Source organism: Rhipicephalus sanguineus, chromosome 11 (genome assembly GCF_013339695.2).
Source record: "Rhipicephalus sanguineus isolate Rsan-2018 chromosome 11, BIME_Rsan_1.4, whole genome shotgun sequence".
In the NCBI taxonomy this organism is placed as follows: domain Eukaryota; kingdom Metazoa; phylum Arthropoda; class Arachnida; order Ixodida; family Ixodidae; genus Rhipicephalus; species Rhipicephalus sanguineus.
Window position 1 is genome coordinate 93,434,135 of NC_051186.1, and position 15,891 is coordinate 93,450,025.

The 15,891-nt window shown below is 45.8% G+C and overlaps 1 protein-coding gene across 1 annotated transcript in view; it reads left to right on the forward strand.

The window, feature by feature from the left end:
- Positions 1 to 10,688: 10,688 nt before the first annotated feature.
- The window catches only part of LOC119373483 (salivary cystatin-L2-like), a 17,275-nt gene continuing 12,072 nt past the window's right edge, over positions 10,689 to 15,891 (forward strand). The window contains exon 1 of the mRNA XM_037643517.2: positions 10,689 to 10,914. The gene's annotated coding sequence lies outside the window, so the exon portion shown is untranslated. The remainder of the gene's footprint in view (positions 10,915 to 15,891) is intronic.

Below are 15,891 nucleotides of genomic sequence, written 5' to 3' on the forward strand. Positions count from 1 at the left end.
CTTTAAACAATGTAAAGCATACAAAGCTTAGTTTTCTGCACAAATTGTCTATATGTGATGTCCAGTGGAATGAAGGGTCTAGAGTCACGCCGAGGTAAGTATACGCGTTTACCTTGTCAATGCGAGTTTCCCCAATGTACAGACCACATGTTTCAGGTATCACTTTTCGGTTAGAGGCGAAAACAACGTACTTGTTTTTTTTTATTTATTAATAAATTGTTTCGTTTAAACCACTGAGAAGTTGCTTGCAGTTCTTTATTGGCGAGTGATTCGGCTTCCTGAAGAGAGTGACGTGCTATAAGCAAGGCGGTATCATCTGCATATAGAGCTGCTTGCATATGGGTTAAGGATAGAGGGTAATCATTAATAAAGAGGGAGAACAAAATCGGTCCAAGTACTGAACCTCGCGGCAAACCTGTTTCAACGAGTTTCCTGTTTGACTTGTTACCGAGTGTCACAAATTAGCGTGCGTTACCATTTGCTACGTCGAAAGACATAGAGGCCGAGGTGCAGCAAATGAAGGCTCTTGGCATAATCGAAGTCTCAAAGTCGCCCTATAATTCCCCAGTGTTGCTCGTGGACAAACCGGACAAAACCAAGCGTTTCGTGGTTGATTTCCGGCGCCTGAATAACGTCGTAATCGCAGACTCAGAACCCATGCCCAGGGCGGACGCCGTCTTTGCCAGTGCCGCGAACAAGAATTATTTCTCTAAGCTGGATTTCGTAAAGGGATACTGGCAAATCCCGCTTTCCCAACAATCCAAACCCAAGACTGCTTTTTCAACGAAGTCCGGCCTATACCAGTTTCGCTACATGCCCTTCGGCATCAAAACGGCACCCGCCGTTTTCGCCCGGCTGATGCGACTAATTACCGAAGGAATACCCGGCGTCGAGCACTACTACGATGACGTGCTCATAACAAGCGCAACCTGGGAGGAACACCTGTCGTCCCTGAGACAGCTCTTCGTCCGAATTGAAGCAGCAGGATTGACAGTGAGGCCTAGCAAGTGCGAATTCGGAACGGACGAGATTGATTTCCTCGGACACCGCATTGGGCAAAACAAACTTGCGCCACTTGGGAAAACCCTCAGCAAAATCCAAGCCGCGCCCGCACCGAAGACGAAGCGGCAGGTACGAGCCTTCCTTGGGTTAACCAGTTACTACCGGGAGTTTATTCCAAATTACGCCGAGATCAGCAGCCCACTCACAGACCTGACCAAGAAGGGCGAAAACAACGTTGTCAAATGGACCGCGACACACGAGGAAGCGTTTACTAAGCTCAAGCAATGCATTTCGAGCCCCCCCGTGCTTCGCCTCCCCGACCTATCGAAGGAATTCGTACTACGCACCGACGCTTCCGACACCAGTCTCGGCGCGGTACTCATGCAGTCGCATGAGGGAACTCTCCACCCTATAGCCTATGCCAGCCGCAAATTACTTCCCCGAGAAGCCTCCTATAGCACCATAGAAAGGGAATGCCTCGCTTTGGTCTGGGGGATTCAGAAATTTAATATGTACCTATACGGGGTGCCTTTCTTGGTACAGACAGACCACCAGCCGCTCCGTTACATCCAGCAAGCTAAACAACTTAACAGCAGGGTTTTGAGGTGGAGTTTGCTTCTCCAGGAGTATCAGTTCAGAGTCGAACATATCAAGGGAAGCGAGAACGTCGGGGCCGATTACCTTAGCCGAATTTGAATGTGAATGTGTTTAAAGTGTTTTGAGTATGTTCCATTATTATTACACGTGCCAAATGTTTGGCTAGTGAGCCCAAGTGTCGTTTGCGCAACCTTATGTGTACAATGTTATTGATATAATTGTATAAGCGTTGTAAAGGAAGAGCTTTGTTTTGTGCGTTCGCATTGTTCTATACAAAATGTATGATGGCGTTTTGTACTTATATACTTGTGTTTATCTTTCATATGTAGTGACATTGAAATGCCCTGTGAATTGTATTTAGAGTTTTATTGTGAATGTGACGCGCATTGTGTGTGGACTGAGTCGTGGACTCTGTATGTGGGACATTTTTGGTTATGTGTATGTGCGCGCTAATTTGTGTTGTTTGAATATTATGTGATAATATTCTTGAAGTGGGGGGCAGTGTCACGAATTAGCGTGTTATAAAGCGCGCGCGCAGTCGCTTTCAAGCAGCTACGAGACAGAACGGCGCGAGTCGCGCGCCCAAGAAGCGCGAAAGACGAAAAAAACAAGCATCAAAAGACACCGGCGCGCCGTATTCTCCTCACCCACTCGAGCCAGACGCCGTAACCACGATCGAACGCCCGGCAAAGCCTGGATCTTTCTAGAAGGAAAGGGTGACGCATCCGCGAGCGATGCCGTCGCGATTCGAACATACGAGAAAGCTCTCGCCCTTTCTCTAGGCTTGGCTGTATTGCACGCGGAAGAACTCTCCCGACGCTTCTAGAAACCGCGGAAGAAGGGATAAAAGCGTACAAACGACGAGAGCCAGTCAGGAGTGAAGAAGAAGGAGTACAGTCAGTGCATACAGGAGTCGAGAAGTCAGGGAGTGAAGAAGTGGCCCGGTGATGGTGAAGTTATGCTAAGTGTGGCTCCGTTAGCCAAAGAAGACGTGTTTATGATGGTGTGCGGTCAGTCGATCGTCGATCTGGAAGAATCCGATGACGACACCGTGTGAGCCGTGACAAGTCACGACGACGGTTGAGCTACGACGATCAACGCTGGAGCTGGCGTGAGTGTTTCCTTGAAGAGAAGCATTCGATTACCGTATGTATTGTGGACTGGATACGCCATCGTTTATTCAGGACTTTAACGGTCATTGAATAGTTTAATGCATGTGATTGCATTTGTAGCGTGTGATCTGTTTGTTTAGCTCCCGTTGTGTAAACACCATCTGAATTATATTGTGAAGCTGTAACTGGTACCAGCCGAGTGTGCACGTGTTTGTGTTATTTGTATTGCCTTAACTGAGAATATATTTCGTTTTCGTTTGTGTTATCGACTCTCGGCTCTGACTCGGTCTTTGGACCACAACCGGCGTTCGCTGGCGCACCAAAGGACCAACTTTAAATTGTCCGCGCTTTCGTGGTGCGGTTTCGGAGGGCCGTGACGCCAGCCCTTAGAATCCGCCCGGCGATTGCCGTCCCGATTAACGGGATTAGCGACACCGAGTATTTGTACATTGAGTCCGTTGCGACAAATAACTGCGAAAGAACTTTGAAGATATTCCTCTAAATCCATAGCTTTCGAGTTTGTTTAGCAATATACTGTGGTCCACGGAATCAAACGCTTTTTTTATATCTAAGAAGACATCTATGACGAACTGGTTATCGTTTAATGCTCGGTTTACTGTTTCTGCCACAAAGCTTACCGCAGTAGCCGTACTGTGTTCTTTTCTAAAGCTATGTTGATTCGGAGTTAGGATACCGTATTTTGTAATAACGTCCATCATTCTTTTGGCAACAAGCTTCTCAAAAAGAGTGTTCACGTAGGATAGAATCGTTATGGGGCGGTAATTTGCTATGTCGTCAGGGCATTCGCCTTTGTGGATTGGTGTCACCCTCCTTATCTTAAGCTGCTCGGGGTATACGCCTGTCGTGAAGGACTGGTTGAAAATAACACCCAGAGGTATGGATAAGGTTTCAATGTTGTCCTTCAATATTTTAACTGGTATTTCATCATGTCCCAAGGCTTTGTTTGATGACATCTGACGTACAACTGCAATAATTTCAGCTTCAGTAATTTCTCGGAGAAAGAAAGCATTCTTGTGAACAGTAGGGAATGGTGAGTTATATCTTGCGTTTTTACAGGTTGCCGACTGCTTTCCTATGGTTACGAAGTAATCATTAAATAGTTCTGCTCGTTCCATTCCATTAAAGCCTACTATATTTAAGTTTGGTAAAACAGGTTGTTCGGGCTCCGGACTTACAACTGCCTTTATTATACGCCATATTTCCACATTGCGTTACCGTTAGCTTTCGTGATAATGTTACTGTAATATTCCTTTTTTCGTTTTCTCATCATCAACAACGACAGATTGCGCGCGTTTCTGTATAATTCTTTAAATTCTTTAATTCTTTAAACATAAGTGCGGCCTTTGCCTTGTAGTCAGGCTGATGGTGATGACAGTGAACTGACATGCCAAAGCCATGCCGATAATATGGTGTTTCAGCGTAGCATTACTGTAGGTTAAGTACAGAAATACCGAACCGTCGCGGTCTGCCCTTCGCTATTTTGATCTGTAATAATTTTATAGGCCACCATAAACATCTCATTATGCTACCGCTACCTTCGAGCGACTCGCACGGCTAAATATGTTCAGTTCGCGGTACACTTAGCACTGAACATTAATACCTTAGGGTAAACGGCACGCTATGCCTTCACTGCTAAAAGAGACCGCTATTACTGCAAGCATCCGTGCGACCAGTATACGCGCAGAATATTTATGCGCGCGCAGCATCTACCCGCCATGGTGTATCGACAGGTAGCGTGTCGCACCGCTAAGTCAAGGACGAATGTTCGATACCTGACCACGGCTGTCGCTTTAGATGGCGGTGAAGTTTCAGGAAACTCGCGTCGTGCCTTGGATGAGGCATCTGAAGGCTCACTCACACCTGCGACTTGCACCGCGGTCGCGCGACAATTTGCAACTGGCGACCAAAAAGCGACTCAAGGCGACCGATGTTCACATCAGCGTGCAACGTACGCTCGGCGCCACACGAAGTACACGTCTGCTCGCATTGCCATTGCCCCATAAGATAGGCCGACGTCCTGTTCCTGCGCATTTGATTGGTTCAGAGGTGTACGACTGCAGTCGCGCGACTTAAAAAATTAGCAGTGAGCGACTTAACCAGAGCAGTCGCTTTGCGACCAAAGCGGCTATTTGCAACTAACTTGGTCACGCGACCGGTGCCAGTCGCAAATGTGAACGAGCGTTAGATGCCTCATCGGACTGAAGAGTACGACAATTCATGAATGCCTGCCGAGTTGATGCACTACTAGACTTGACCAAGTCCTTCGTTCTATGTTAACTTTCCTTCACGAAACAGTTAGGCATCTCCTATGCTTCATATTCAATTTGGCACTTTACTTATGCCTGCATTTCCCATTATTTCGTGCATCTCTATCTCTTCCTTTCTCTATCTCTTTTTCTTTTTCAATTCTCCATAAAAGCAGGCAGGTGCTGTGCACGTTGTCCACCTGCTCTCTCACTCTTTCGTCTTTGTCCTTCGTGTGTTGGCTCACGTTTCCTTGTAACATAATATTAATCATAACTAGAGATGTTATTGTCACACTGACGGCAAACGTACCTTCGTTGGGTTTGAACACCAACTCGGCTTATCCTTTCTTTTTCTTCAGTGCAGCGCTTCGGAAACCTGCGAAACGTGGGATAAAGCGTGAGCGCGCTGGCATAATGATATACACAAAAGACATCCAGGCTTGCGTGGAACATGCAGCCCAGTCACAGCAAAAGCTGGAAGAGCGGCCTTGCTAGAGCCTGTTGTTTACTCTCATAGGGCAGCAAACACCAGCACACATGTAAGGTTCCCACTACACCATAAATCATCATAATTTTTACGAAATAGGGAAGCACCAACTTTGCCATTATTCGTCATTCTGCGGAAAAGCGTGGTACCCGACACACATCTAATAATAATGTCAGGGGTTTAACGTCCCAAAACCACGACATGATCGTGAGGGACGCCGTAGCGGAGGGCTCCGGAAATTTCGACCACCTGGGGTTCTATAACTTGCACCTAAATGTAAGTACGCGGGCCCCAAACATTCTCCCCTCCATCGAAAATACAGCCGCCGGGCCCAGGCTTCGATCACGCGACCTTCCCGACACACATCTATAAGGCATTATGTGCACTTTGTGCTATGGTTGATGACGCTTAAGAATTGTGGCTGAGCCCCGGGCAGCATTGGACGCGCCAGGATTGTTTTGGGCGAGCATGGCTGGTGGCGTTACGCGACGATCCAAGCGGAGCTCCTGTGAGAACGTGCGAGAGGACTTGGGGATCCAAAAGCCCCGTCCACCACTTGCGAGGAACCGTTTTTTCTTGCGTTAGCTACACTGGCCTAGCCGAGCCAGTTTCGCATGGCTCCTCAAGAGCCGTGCTGCGCATTCCGGAAGATCAGTGATCTCACACAGCTGGCGCATCGGAGCCGGCACCTCCCGCGCACTCCGCCGCTGCGGCGCGCGACTCGCTGTCGCCGGTCTGCGCATTCCAGAGGAGTGACGTCGTAGCCGACGTAGACTCACAGTGGCGCCGGCGCGCGGGCAGCTATTCGCCTTCGCTCGGCAGTCGCCGTCTGACACTGCGCTGGAGCTGCTTGATAGCGCCTCTGACTGGCGTTTGCCAGTGTGGTTTAGCCATGGAGAAGGAGAGCGCGAATGCTGCTCGACGGCGCAGAAGAGCGGAGAAGCTTAACTCATCGGATCCCGAAGTAGTTGCCTGGCAAAATAAATATAGATGTGCCACATAATATGTATTACATGTGTGTGTCATTGAAGCAGCAGTATGCATGATAATCAAGCTAATCCTAGACAATCAGGAAAGCTAAGAACAATCAGCTGAACCTTTGCTAACGCTACGTTATCCTGGCATAGCCGAGCTAAGCCACTGCAACATTTTTTTTTTCCAGTCGAGCTCGAGCTGTCACACACTGATGATGATATATGCAGATGAGGAAGTTGTGCAATGATGGTGATATATATCTGTTGCGTTCGCAACATTAATAATTTTAAACAGTGCAATATTATCTAGCCATTTATTTCGCGAATTATCTGGCATTTGGATTAATAGCAGTGCTGGGCACTATCAAAGATACATGTATCTTAGATACTCTTTGGGTATCTTGTATCTGCATCGCGAAACGTCTCGCAAGACGTGTATCAGTATCTGTAGTTTCGATATATTCAAGAATGTATCGTGTATCTTAAGACACAAGATACTGCGATCGCAACCCCACGGTGCGAAACAATAAACGTTGGTTGGACTCCACTTCTCAAGCTGATACTGCTCCCACTAAGCCACCAGATTAAAGCTAAAGATAGTGGAATTTTATCTTTCCGCCAGAGTTGTCCAGCGAGGGCGGACGATGAGCTCTGAGCTTCCCTATTGAGGGAGCAGAGTCACGTGGTGGCGCTCGCGTCACCTCAAAAGACAAACGCACGAACTCCTACGCCCAGACGAGCTTTGTTTTCACGGGTTCTTTTTGCTTTTCAGTTTTGTCAGTGCTATGACACCTTGCTCTTTGCCACTGTCCTGTGCCGCGTACTCCAATGCGTGCGATGTCTTTTGCACAAGTTCTGATGTCGCTGTAGTGTCGTTATTGAAGTCTCCCTTGCTTGGTGCTCATTCATTACGAAGTCTGAAGAATGCAATAATTGTGAGTTCATTTGCGTCTCGTGGCTTTCACACATCGGCGATTTCATGGTTCTCGTGGATATAAGTTTGACTTACATGCAATGAGATTGACTTACATACAGGCAAGGTTCGAATAGCTATAGCACCACTGGTGCCAATGCAGGATCTAACAGAACAAGCATTCCCTTAACAGAAGCTATTTTGGCGTACGTGTCTTTTTTCTTTTATTCAATGAGTTTTCAAGATCATAATTTTATTGTTAGCACAAGTTCCTTCTAAGCTGTCCTTTTCCATCTCATACATTACCTTTGTCTCTGTATTGTTTTTTTTTTGGGGGGGGGGCGGTCTGCTTACGGCAATATTTCTTTAACATACCGGAAAGGTAAGCTCTCTGCTTTATTCTTACTTTTAGCCGTCTGCATTATTCCTGCTCCTGTTTACAGACTTACATTCCGCAACTTACTGTATGTCAAGGCGATGTTGAGAACAAATATATAATAACCTGCGCGTGCCTGGAGTATACAGTAGCAAAAATTCTGCTTAGTGCTTAGTAAAATAGCGAAATTGAGTTTTCATTGTAACAAAGTAAATTATTAGGAGCCATCTCAAAGGTGTTAGCAAATGGAATGAAGAAACATTATTATACAAAATGCTCCGTTTTTTAGTAAGCGTGCCAACGAGCCGGTTTACGCTATTTTGCATACGCACAGAACTTTCTGTGGTCTTACCTTAAATGCCTAATTGTCATAGCTATTAGGGATTACCCACCGCTGTCGTTGTTATGGTGCTTGAATGCTGAGCCGTAGGTCGCGGCGACCGCAAGTTCATGCCTGTGTGCTTGTAATTAAGCTTTAGAACACCACGTGGTCGAAATTTCCGGAGCGCTCCCCTTCGGCGTCTTTCATAATCATATCGTGGTTCTGGGACGTAAACCACAACATTTATTCTGTGTTACTTAGTTACATTTGTTTTGCTATTTTAGTATTCACTAATCACCAAATGGAGCTGTAAATAGCAATATAGTGTGAATGCCGGCGGTGTCCTGCGGCGCTTTGTGCAACTACAGAATATGTCTGGCACGTTTTCTAGGCTGCAGATGTCTTCTCATAGCAGAAAAACCGTTAAGAGATCGCGCATTACTGAGTACGTCACTAAGGAAAGCTTTATGCCAGCAGATATGTAGAATATAATAGTCATTGCAGTTTTATGTCCTCTAAGTAAACGCGATGCGTCGCAAAGAACATCGCTACTAACGTTGTTGCTGATGTGACCTGTCGGGTGATCGGGTATTGCGAAAACCGTGATGCATTTACGGGCAAGATAGAATTCCACAGCAGTATTTGCACCTATGTGCGGAAGCTTCTTATTGAAGTTCCTATTGAAGATGGCAACCCGCTAGCTTGTCGGCAAGCAGCGCACTGACTCCACCCAATTGTAAAAGCGACAAGCAAAAACCGACATCCGCGAAGTGTATAAAGAGCCGTCATGTTAAGGAGCTAGAGCAACCCAATAAGTTGTTCCGGAATGAACGTGATATACTTTGAGCATGAAATACAAAACTTTTGAAATACGAACAGACACTTCATTCAAGTCAGACAAAATTGGCCGCAGTTAATAAATTTTCAATCGAACATTTTCGTGCACCGGCGTGAAGTGCTACATTACCGTATATACAGATATATAGTAACCAATTTCCGAATGTATCAAAGTATCTTAAGGTACAATTGGAATGTATCGTATCGGATACAATCAGCGTTGTGGTATCTTGTATCTGTATCTCAAAAACTTCTTGCCTGAGTATCTTGTATCGTATCGCGATACAATTTCAAAGTATCTTTGCCCAGCCCTGATTGAACAGTAGACTGCCCCATAATTTGTTAGATCACCAGAAATGGTGGGAGGGGGTGTGTTGCTTATGCAGGCAATCTGCTAATGAGGGCTCGTGTTTAGTTAGGCTATTCGGCGCATTCTCGCGTCAGCAAGGCATCGCTCACTTTTGTGCGAGGCTTTCGCGCGTATCCTTCGCACTTTATTTCGTTGCGCATGTGTTATTTACAGGTGTGACACTTCAAGGAATCTAAACTAGCCCACATGATTTGTAGGTAACCGTTCCTGTTACTGCAGACTGCTTTCGCTGATGCACGGCCTGTGTGCCCTCTCACTTCGTGACGGTGATTGCGGCACGCTGCACGAAGAAGCGCTGCCGCGCTGCGCTGTGTAATGCTGCCAAAATAAGCCTTTCGCGTCTGGTGTATCGCTACGTTTGCTTTTTCTTCATTGCAACGTGAGCTTTTTAAGTATTGTACTGTTCTGCAAGTGATCCGTTGAATGATATTTTTAATGTGAAATTATCTTGCTGTATATTAAAAGTACACTATTTGTGCCAAGAAAACATGGTTGTCAGTCCACCGCGGTGGAACAGTGGTTATGGTGCTCGGCTGCTGACCCCAAGGTCGCGGGTTCGTTCCCGGCCGCGGCGGTTGCATTTCGATGGCGGCGAAATGCTAGAGGCCCGTGTACTGCGCGATGTCAGTGCACGTTAATGAACGCCAGATTTCGAGAGCCTTCCACTATGGCGTCTCTCATAATTATATCTTGATTTTGGGATGTAAAACCCCAGATATTATTAGTATTGAATAAGCTGGTGTCTCAAATCTCTTTTATTTATCTTCCTGTTCTCTTGAATACGACAATTAACGAGCCGTAAAGAAGCTAAAAAAATGCCGTAGTTAGCATGACGATTTCGCGCCATGTAGTGTGAAAGCGCGACGTCGCCACCGATGCCTGTTGTGACGTCATATACTTTTTTCTTTCTTTTTGCTGTTATTGTTTCCAACGAAATATATTTGGCGATGGTGACAACCAGCCGTAAATGTTTTGAAAAATGGACTTCTGTGAAAGTTTCGCTGCTAGTTGACATATGTCTTGGTAAGTATACAGTGATGTCGCCAAAAGCATGGACGCAATAAGCATCGAGAATATTTAGCAGTAACAAGTCCGTGTTGTTCTTCGACAGTCGCATTGTGTGTTTTTTATCTAGCAGAACAGCAGCATCAGTCACCAGACTTTCTCGCCAGCGCATCCATCAGCGGCCGCAAAGCAAGAGCCAACAGCTGTTCCCCAAAACGTCTTCGAAGCCAACAAAATGCGGGATCCATCAGGCTCAGAGACCACGGGTCTCCCAGGAATGAAGCGCGCTATCAAACAACACAAGGTGTTTGAGCGACACACAGCTGCGCCCAGTCTGTTTACGCTCCGTCTGGTGTCGAGAGTACGAGCTACACGAGAACACGGCCGGCGCCCCGCAACAGCTGCGCCCGCTTATACAACTCGCTCAAGTTATAGCGAAAACAAAGATGCCCTGTGGCCTCCTTCTTTTTCCTTTTCCACGCGCCTAGAATGCAGGCAAGATCAACAACCGGAAACAGTCAACAACTACGCCGAACGGACAACAGCCTATCGATTAAACGGATATCGCGTGTACGCCGACGATGCCCGCGCAGTCATCACTTTACAGCGCGCGTCTGAGGCCTCCGGGAAGCATTTTGTGTCATCCAGAAAGGTAAGTGACTGCTCAGATAACGTCGTGCAGAAAAGAGGCGTGGTACAACCAGTGCAATCAACATCATCAGGTATTTCGCGTGCTTGTGTATACCTTATCGCCAGTGACAGACTCTGGAATCAACTATTATTCTTCACCGTTTAAACACTGCCGTTAACAACAACAATGGCCTTACTTCAGGCAGTTGCGAGCAGGCCCGTAGCCAGGAATTTTTTTCGGGGGGGGGGGGGGGGCACGCAGAAAACTTTGACTATCTGAGACAAACACCTGTTTTCATTATTTATTTTTGGTGAAAACACCTACTTCAAAATTTCGGAGGGTAGGGGCCGGGCCCCTAGCCTTCCCCCCTCCCCCCCTCCCCTGGCTACGGGCCTGGCGGCGAATATGATCTTCGTTCCTGTTACTAAAAAGTAAGCTCGAAGAAAGTGTAGCAGCAGGGGAAAACCCATCTGTGAGTAAACTATATCGCCCGGTTTATACAACGGTAAAGGCAATCACTGCGAGCTCCATACATCGGTCAATAATTTCTATGGCCGCGAGTCCTATTATTGACAAAGCCGCCCTGCAGTGACCACCCTTCGACGAGTTCACCGTTCCGTGACGCCGAAAACATATTGTTCATTTCTTCGGAGATTGATGTTCTCTCTTGTTCAATGGGACTACTACTCCATTGTTCCCAGAGGAACAATGGAGTAAAAAAGGCGTGAAAAAAGGCGCTGCTAAACGCTTAATCTGACGCTTCTACACATGCCGCTACTTGGAACTGCGCGTAGTATTGCGTGCTGGAGTTACGTAACAGCTTTCTTTTCCCGATGAATCCTACGTCGCCTATCCGGCAGCACAGTTTGGCAATACCTGCTGGCAAGTGCTGCCACCTCGGCACTACGGATGTAACCATTGCGTATGGCAGCTAAAACGCGCGTACTTCAAAGAAATTTTACATTTTCTTGCAGCTACGCTGGTTGTACTCTCGTAAAGCTACTGCGGTTCATTTGTTATAGTGGGAACAAGAAAATATACGAAGCTTATCGTGAGTATAGGAAGTAGTGTCCGCAATACACGTTGAAAGATGCTTTTGTGGAAAGCGAAAAACGCATAGTTTGGCCTCCACGTTCGTAGAATGTTTATTTCGTCAAAAACGAGAGAATTCAGATGCGCTTTCAGCAGTCTAATCTAGTATGCTATCCCGCCAATGGGGTGTGCATGCCATCGCGCGGATGCGGAGATACTATCAGGACACAGATGCCATGCAACTAGAGAGGTTATGGAGGCTTCCACATCTATAGAATCGGAGGCGCAGGCATCAGTTAAACATCACTGTCTCTGACAGACAAGGAGTTTGCCTATTCGCTCAGCACGGGTTGCCTTAAGTTTTATGTAATGTTACTTGTTAACTTCTTGAACACTTCTCTGAAGTTTCGATGTGTTTTACTCTTACCTTCATGTATTTCTTCGAATAAAATTTTCAGTTGCGAGTCAGTGCTGGTCTGTATCCCTTCTGTTTTCCACTGACTTCGTCTTTTCGCACTGCACTGAAGATGCTACGCTATCAACTAGCCCAGCTTCCGATCCAATTGCCATCACACTCCTTCCATTTTATTTAGACAGAAAAAAAACGTTAACAAGAAACGCGGTGAACAGGTTTAGACACTCTAACGTAACTCTATAAATGCTCTGAGACACCACTGACCGAGCTTCCGTAACTTTTACCAACCACCGCCGACGTGACGTCAGCAGCTTTTAACTTTTTCAGGCAGTACGCATACACTGCACCTGTCTCTCCTTGCGCAACGTCAGCTGCCCACTTCATCGCACAATCTCTTATCACGCACACCGCTAGCTCAACACGTGCCGTGCTTACATAGAAGTTTTTCTCTTCTTTTGTTTTTTCGTTTGCTGGTAGCATTCGATGTTGCTGCGCAAAGGGCTCTTCGCTCGCTTGGCTGTCAAACGCGTCCCCGAGGGCCCGTGTTGGGAAACTGGGGTGCTATCGCGGAACGATTCTATTTTTTATTCCAATGCTTTTCGTGCATTTCGCGCTTGGCCATTGGTCAGAACGACGGTCCGTCCGCGTTATCAACGCGATCAGCCAGCCGCGAGTGGTGGATGATAAGAATAGCATAGAATATGGCATAGAATCGGAAATAGCATCGTTCCGCGATTGCACCCCTGTGACGGCAATCAGGAGACTTCAGTTCACGGCCGTGTTCGACAGCTACAAATTCGTCGTGCGACGATCACTAGATCTCGACATTTCTAGCTCCTGTCTTTTGTTGGCTGAGTGCGTCAACGTTTCGTGTTCGATAGCATCGTCCGTGTAGCCTCAGCGGTAGATAAGAGAGACAGCACTGCGGAAGGATCGAATAGTGAAGTGTGGAACAGCGTCGTGTATATACTGCTGTGTCCTTGACTTGTGGCAGCAACGTGAGCTGTTTCAACAAGCGTCAGCTCGTAGCAAGCACACAGTTTGTTAATTTCGACCCCAAAGCGTTATTTCCGTCTTCTATGCACGTTGCGGACCTTTGAGGACTCTGTCTGGTACAGTATTTATCGTGTGTTAAGTAAGACAGTCTTGGAAATTGGGTGTTTACATATTCACACTATGCATATCGCGCTTAATACATGAAGTAAACGAAATACAGTAACCTATTACTAAGGCACAGCTGCATTACCGAAAGAAAAGTTTGCCCTAAGAAAGTTCACAAATGTCGTATTAATCAAAGGAGTAACACATCACTTTAAAACATACTGCAACAGTTAAACGGCACAGGAAGCTCTATCGTTTGACAAGTGTAGCAAGGCGCACAAGTTACGGATACAAAGCAAAAGATAGCCGCGTGAATTCTTAATGTCTTAACGAAATGAACTGGCATAAATTCTCGGAACATAGAACATATTACATGCGAAGGTAGCCATCCGTGGAAAAATATTTTTGTACAAACACCGTTTAAAAGCAGAAGCAATTGCGCTACTGCTGTGCTAATCAAGCAGCCTTACAATGTGTTTAATTTGACCTGCCCATCGCTAAACACGCATATGAAAATTAGAACTTGCTTAACTTCCTTTCTCGCCACTTAAACGGCATTCCTCCAATAAACAGTAACAATCTACGTGTTTAAAAAGTCCACTGTAATAGTAAATATGAATCAGTACTCAGTTTTTTTTTAGTCAATGAATAATGTTTGGAGATTTGAGTCATCACATATATCAAAAGAAACGTCACTATTGAATTTATAGCCTTCCGCCGCTTAAAGCCAAATTTGGATAAAAAATTAGAACGCGCAGCGTATGAAAAATTATCTGAGATCGAATATAGAAATAATTTTATATAAAGAATAGATTGGCGTAATTTAATTCCATTGCGATATGCTGTTTGCCTTGCTGAGCTGTTGACAAGGTATAGTAATAAACGCGTTAGTTAAAGATGGGTGTGGTAAGCGCTCACGGCCATGAAATGGTGGGACAAGTTACGATTTCGCCATAGGTATCATCTTGTAGGTTTTCACTGCCACTAGCAGCCTCTTTGTCTAAAATTTGTTACAGAACAGAACTGCGAACAGACTTTCTTTCATTTCAATTTGACTTTATGCTTAAGAAAGCAACAATGTTTTGCGCGGCGGATGAAAATGCTCAGAAATCTTCGACGATGGGCTTAGAACCAATCCACTGACCTTCACATTTGACGGGCGGTAGTACAGGAGCGCTAAATGTAAGACAATAGTAGCATTGCACATGTGAATATATGGAGCAATCGAAGGAGTCCGCCATCCTAAGTTGACATGTCATATCAACTTGAATAGTCCTATATGGCAATACGTCCAAATATATATATGAGCTTTGTAGCTGCTCAATACAATATTAGCGAACAAATAAAGCAGGAATGATGCTAATATATTTGCATAATACGTTGCATGCAGAGATATACATATAGAGACTACGTGACGTTTCAAGCACGTTTCAGGTAATATTATAATAATTGCTGATGTTTTATGTCCTATCACCGCGATATAATTATGAGGGACGCCGTAGTGGAGTGCTTCGGAAATTTCGACCACGTAGGATTCCTTAACGTGCACCTAAATCTAAAAACACGGGCCTCTAGAATTTCGCCTTCATGGGAATGCGGCCGCGATTCAATCCCGCGAACTTCGGGTCAGCAGCCGAGCACCATACCAACTAGAACACCGCGGCGCGTGCACGTTTCAGGTGTTTCGAGCAGTATTGTATGCGTCACCGAAAAAAAAGTAACTAAATACATTACTCATTACGTTGACAAAAAAGGAACGCGTTACCGCTACCGAAAAAAAGTAACGCACGTTACTTCTGCCGTTACACCTGGGTCCGAAATTTGAATCAGTGCGCCCTCGCTGCAGGAAACAGAATAACAATTTAATAAACCTCATATTTATATTTGATATAAACCCTCTAACCAAAACAATGATTTTAGCTGAATTACTTCTATAACTAGAAAACTTTGCAGAAGTGTGCCGGACCCTAGCAATATTATATAGGCATGATGTTTACTATAGAGCTGCGTGCGACGGCTTACAGCTTCGTGACACATGGTAAAGCCATTTGTCAAAGTTACAGTAAATAGAAAATAACATTTCATCATCAGCGCTCTCCGGAAAGAAAGCATCCCTGACCTTTAAACAAATTTACAGTAATTCTGATGGCGTGCTTCTACTAGCGTACAAAACATATGTGCGCATCTTGTAGGAATAAAGAAATCCTTCACTTACATTCAGGGGCGTAGCCAGAAATTTTTTTCGGGGGGGGTTCAACCATGCTTTATGTATGTTCGTGAGTGCCTTTGTATGTGTGCGTGTATATATACGCAAGCAAAACTGAAAAATTTCGGGGGGGGGGGTTTGAACCCCCCCACCCCCCCCCCCCCTTGGCTACGCCCCTGCTACGCCCGGCTTACGGCCCGTGCGAATTTTGGAGGACTGTGCGAAAAGGCTGCCGCAAAAACTG